This window comes from Palaemon carinicauda, chromosome 16 (genome assembly GCF_036898095.1).
Source record: "Palaemon carinicauda isolate YSFRI2023 chromosome 16, ASM3689809v2, whole genome shotgun sequence".
Lineage (NCBI taxonomy): Eukaryota > Metazoa > Arthropoda > Malacostraca > Decapoda > Palaemonidae > Palaemon > Palaemon carinicauda.
The window spans coordinates 82,226,354-82,232,596 of record NC_090740.1 but is presented as its reverse complement, the minus strand read 5'-3'; positions in this window follow the sequence as shown (position 1 = coordinate 82,232,596).

The following is a 6,243-nucleotide window of genomic DNA, read 5'->3' as shown; positions in this document are numbered from 1 at the left end:
ATTATGAAATTGTCGTAGAATGGTGCAACTTGTATAGGTTATCAGTTGTGGAAAGTCTTGGTGGATTGTTTGGCTACCATGTGCATGATTTTTTTTTTAGTTAAAATGTCGTTCATCACCACGAGGACCATTTTACAGCGATTGCCCCTTTTTCATTTTTTTTCATTTTTTTGCCATGTCATTTTTCCGTAAGATATTGCCAAATAGTGTCGTAAAACTTTTGCTTGTTTAGTGTTGGAAAGTGTGTCTAGATGATCTGGCTACCCATGCATGACTTTGTTTTTGTCAGATACGACGTAGTTATTGGTATATTGGGTATTTAACTGCGGTTACCAATTTCTGTTTTTTTTCAATATTTGTAAAAATTACTACGTAGTAAGGAATTGCCGTATATTATTCATTTTTTTTTCATGTTTATGTGTTAGAAAGTGTGCCTTGATGGTTGGGCTAACACGTGCATGTCTTTTTTTTTATCTGAGATGCCGTATATTAGAATGTCGGGCATTTTACCGCGAGTACCCCTTTTTCATTTTTTTTTCATTTTTTTGCCAAGTCATTTTTCCGTAAGATATTGCGAAATAGTGTCGTAAAACTTTTGCTTTTTTAGTGTTGGAAAGTGTGTCTAGATGATCTGGCTACCCATGCGTGATTTTGTTTTTGTCAGATACGACGTAGTTATTGGTATATTGGGTATTTAACTGCGGGTGCCAATTTCTGTTTTTTTTCAATATTTGTAAAAATTTACTACGTAGTAAGGAATTGCCGTATATTATTGATTTTTTTTTCATGTTTATGTGTTAGAAAGTGTGTCTTGATGGTTGGGCTAACACGTGCATGTCTTTTTTTTTATCTGAGATGCCGTATATTAGAATGTTGGGCATTTTTCCGCGAGTGCCCCTTTTTATTTGTTTTGCATTTTTTGGCTTAGTCATGTTACCGTAAGGAATTGGCAAGTAGTGTCGCAAAACTTATATTTTTATAGTGTTGGAAAGTGTTTCTAGATGATCTGGCTACCCATGCCTATTTTTTTTTTAGCCAGATATGGCGTATATATAAGTATGTGTTCGATTTTCCTGTGATTGCCATTTTTTCGTTTTTTCCCATTTCTTTCAAAATTACTACGTACTAAGGAACTATCACAGAGTAATGATTCATTTATATGTTTATTTGTCGGAAAATGTGCCTTGATGGTTTGCCTAGCACGTGGCTGAAATTTTTTTTCTTCTGAAATGCCGTATATTAGAATGGCCATTTTTCCACGAGTGCCCCTTTTTATTTGTTTTGCATTTTTTTGCTTAGTCATGTTACCGTAAGGAATTGGCAAGTAGTGTCGCAAAACTTATAATTTTTTAGTGTTGGAAAGTGTTTCTAGATGATCTGGCTACCCATGCCTATCTTTTTTTTTTTTAGCCAGATATGGCGTATATATAGGTATGTGTTCGATTTTCCTGTGATTGCCATTTTTTCGTTTTTTCCCATTTCTTTCAAGATTACTACGTACTAAGGAACTATCACAGAGTAATGATTCATTTAGATGTTTATTTGTCGGAAAATGTGCCTTGATGGTTTGCCTAGCACGTGGCTGAATTTTTTTTTCTGAAATGCCGTATATTAGAATGTTAGCCATTTTTCCGCGAGTGCCCCTTTTTATTTGTTTTGCATTTTTTCGCTTAGTCATGTTACCGTAAGGAATTGGCAAGTAGTGTCGCAAAACTTATATTTTTGTAGTGTTGGAAAGTGTTTCTAGATGATCTGGCTACCCATGCCTATCTTTTTTTTAGCCAGATATGGCATATATATAGGTATGTGTTCGATTTTCCGGTGATTGCCATTTTTTCGTTTTTTCCCAATTCTTTCAAAATTACTACGTACTAAGGAACTATCACAGAGTAATGATTCCTCTAGATGTTTATTTGTCGGAAAATTTTGTTTACTTTTTTTTTGATTGAATATCATCAAATTTTTTTAGCTAAAATATTATATTGTTTTACATTTTTTTTTTTCGATTTTATTTCCCTTCAAAAAAAATTTTTTGGGTCAGAATTTTAATTTTATAGTCGTAAAATAATCGACAATTATCCAGCAACCCACCATACAATTTTTATGCATATCCAATAATAATTAGATTAGTAAATAACACCTTGAAATTGACATACCCTTCCTACATTTCAAGTGGCAGATTAGGGAGTCTGAGTCAGTGTGGTTGGCGGCCATTTTGTGGACATATCCGAAGCGTAAGCTGCCCTATCTATATATATTCTTGTTCCCTATAGAATTTGTGATATTTTGGTATATTTTTACCTGCATAAATATCATATTATATATTAAATATATGTATTTTTTTACGAAATTTCTAAGTACTCAAAAATTACCTTTAGATATGGCCCCTGATATAAATGTAATTTACAAAATAATGAAGATTTTTTTACATATTTCTATTTTAGGATAACATATATTTATTCCCTAAAAAAATTAGCCACTTCCTATTTCATTTGGGTACCCAAAAAAATTCATGAAATTTGGACAAATTTTTTTGGCCAAAAAAAGTTACCCTTTTTTTCTCATTTCAGATCTTCACCTCCATGGGTCTGACTTCATCCAAAATACATCAAGATGTGTCCTGAACATTCAAGAATCAATTCCTAAAAGGATTTGTGTATATATGTATAAACTTTTTTTTTATGAATTTTTATGTCAGGTCTTTTTTTTCTACTTAATTTTTTAAAATATTTATAATAAATAGTTTTCCTGCAGATGAGTAGTATTTATCTTTACAGTTGTTTTAAGCATTCATTGAAGTTTTTTTTGGCAAAAGAAAAAAGGAGGTTACTGCAAAAACTGATTTTTCAAGAATTTTTTTTGGCGTTGGGGTCGTTCGCGTCCGAGTATACCCTTAAAGGGGTGTCCGAGGAGCGTACCTATCCAGGGTTAATGTGTTGAAGTATCAGCATCCTGAACTTGTAATTCACTATGAACTTGTTGAGTGGCGATAAATCCAGAATAACTCAGAGTTTTTCTGAGTCATTCTTTGGAACACAAAACAGCCTTCCTTGGAACTTGATGGACTTTATTTTTCTGATTACTCTTTTTTCTCCAAGAGTTTTCTGACATATTCTTCCAGAACGGGGGTAGAGTGTTGGAAGAATTGTGGGAATGGAGGTGGAGTAGTGCTCCAGCTCCAACCCAGTCCATTCTTTACTAGGCTGTGGGCCCAGGGATCGAAGGTCCAATGATCCCGAAATAAATGTAGTCTCCCTCCTACCGGAAGCATCTCACTTCTGCTGTTGTGGACCTGAGGCCTTGCCTCCTTGACCGCATCCTACCCTGAATCCCCTTCCCCTTGAAGGGCATCTAGAGGAACTTCTGGCAGTTCCTCTAGCTTCGGGCGAAAAGTTTTCGTTTGCCTTCCGAAATCTTGGTTGAATACTGGCGACTGTGTCGCCACCGTTTGAGGTACCAACTCGTACGTGGTCGAAGGTTGTGCCACCATCTGTAGCACCGCGGTCGCAGGAAGTTGCTGTTGTTGCTCTCGGTAGGGCTTTGCTGGCCAAGAGGATAGCCTAGGCTTCTTTGTCTTCGTCTTGGGGTGGGGACCCTCATCTGGAAAAGACTTTCTCCTAAGAGATAGGCCCCACTTCTGGAGAAGGTTCCTATTCTCCATGGCGGCCTTGTCTACAACCCATTTAACTACTTCATTAGGGAAGAGGTCCTTATCCCAGATACAGGAGGAAATAAGTTTTCTCGGTTCGTGCCTCACCGCAGCCGAGGCGAACACGAACTCTCTACAAGCTCTCCTAGCTTTAATAAAACTGTAGAGATCCTTCGTAACTGTGGCCAGATGGGTTTTGGCCATTACCATGAACATGTCCTGGTTCTTGGGGTCACTTGCCATCTTTTCCAGTGTCTTTTGTAACAACATCGATGCCGCAATTCTCTCTTTTGTCTCTTGCTCTCTGCACAAGAGAAAATCCGACAGCTTTGGATGTTCATCACCAAACTGGCGTTCGGCAATATCAGCTTCTAACTTCCGGACTGAGAAGGTAAAGTGGACATCCTTCCAGTCTTTTTGGTCCAAATGTAAGGTCAGGGTCAACGGGTTGCACTCCTCCAAAGAGGGGCATGGTTTCCCTGCCTCAACCGCCTTCAAGGCTGCCTTATATCCCTTTTCCATGAAGGGAAAGGCTCCGGTTGGAGAAGCCACAAAGGAGGGATCCTTCTTACTCAAAGCTGGCACCTTTGAGTTCGTGAAGCCCCTCTCTTTCATCGAGCTCACTAGTAAAGCCTCTGCTTTACTATGGTCAAAGACTATGACCTCCTTCGGCTCCGTTTCCTCCTTTGAGGCTGGTTCCTTCCTAAGACGGACATAGCAGTCCCGGTAAGACTCCTTGTTGGGCCAGAATTCCACTTCCTTGAAGGGAATTGAACCCAACTTCTCCGAAATGACAATCTTCCCAGTTGTCATTGGCATGTGTTCGGTATACCTCCAAGGATTGGCATCTGAGCACAAAGGAAGGTCCTTCACGTTGAGCCGCTTCTGGAGCCCACAAGATGCTGCGAGTCTACGCATCTCCATCTTCATCGCAGCTACCTTTTCATCATTCTTCTTTTGCATTTGTTGAATTATTTCAACAGTAGAAGAAAGAGTCTTTCCCAGATCACCAGGGATAGCAGACGATGTAGAGGGAACAGGTTCTTGGGCCGGAACCGATGTAACCGACAGCTCGTCGATATCTTCCTCTTCTGTTTCTGGAGCTTGGGTCAGCTCCTTCTCCTGTCGTTCTCCCAGAAGGTCCTTTTCCGTGTACTCAGACGCTTCCAACATCCTAACATCCAATTGGATGTCGTGTAGGGCTTCCGAGACTACTGAATCTACCGGAATCGGGACTAATGGGATCTCCGCATGGGGCTGTGGGATCACTGCATCCGCCGATGCCTTAGGAAAAAGGTAGGCCCTCATCTTCTCGCTAGGAAGGTAGGGGCCTGAAGTGTTTTTTTCTGAAAACCCCTCACGCAGGTTCGCAACATTTCCCTAGCTGCATCCCTTGACTCCGCCGACTTAGGGCCGTCAAATGCCTCGGTAATCAGGTTAGAGCATATAGAACATACCCGAGGGTCCCAATACCGGAGATCACCTTTGGAGACTGCGCATGCTGAGTGCCTCATGCACAATTCATGTCCACAGAAGTTTTAACTGCGGACGTTGCAGAACATGCTCCCACATGTTCTGATGGTCTTCCTGTAAAGAGAAGAAAATCCATGAGTATCAAGTGAAGGCCTTTCACTAGATTAACTTATTATTGATACATATGGCTTAAACAGATAAGCTAGAAAGGAAAAAAGGAAACCCACATACTTGTTTTTCCTGCCCAGCTAATTGCTGTAACCTCCCAAAATATCAAAACTAAGGTTAATTCTTATTCTGGAATACCTTTTAATATATTTTCGTAAGAGAAAAATTAAGATGTAACTCACACCATGAAATAAAGTTTTAGTATGCGAGATAAAATAGATAAAGAAAGAACTCACTTTCTTTAAACTCTACGGTGTCAACAAAAGGCTGTACAAGATAACACTAAGAATGTTAGAAGAACTTTAGTGTTACAACATACTCTATACTGTAGTTTTTTAAATGTAGTGTGTATTACACTACAAGAGTACTGACTACTGTATATCATATAATGTTGTGCCGGCCAGAACATGCCGGCCGGCATTTACCCTTATATGTTTCAAAGGTATGCTACCTTTAAATAATGGACAGCAGTTCGCTGGTTCGTGTATGTGTGCCGGCCGGCAATTAAAAAACCTTAGCACCCGGCTGCCGGCCGCTAATCGTTTTCGCCGGCAGGTCTCAGGGTGAAGGGTGAGAATGTGGCATTCCGCCTTCTTAGTTATTCATAGCCTGCCGTGCTCTACCTGCAGACATGGATGGAGACCAAGGGAGGTCTAGGGTTCACTCTGTAGAAGGAAAGGTCTCTGCCGGCTGGCAGAGAGCTGAGCCTGTCCCACATCCTAACCTACTCTAGGTACAGATGTAGGACTGCGGCCAAGAGTTGTAATGGCTAGGCTACCACTAAGAAAGAGGGGGGGAAGGGGAATAAGGGTCCTGCAAACTTCGATCCAGTATGAGAACTAAGCCAGCGGCTAAGAGAGCTCATCCTAGCCTAAGGTTTGTCTATTAAGGAGGGGGGGTCGACAATACTTGCCATCTCACTCTACCAGAACAAAGTTTGATGTTGTTATTTC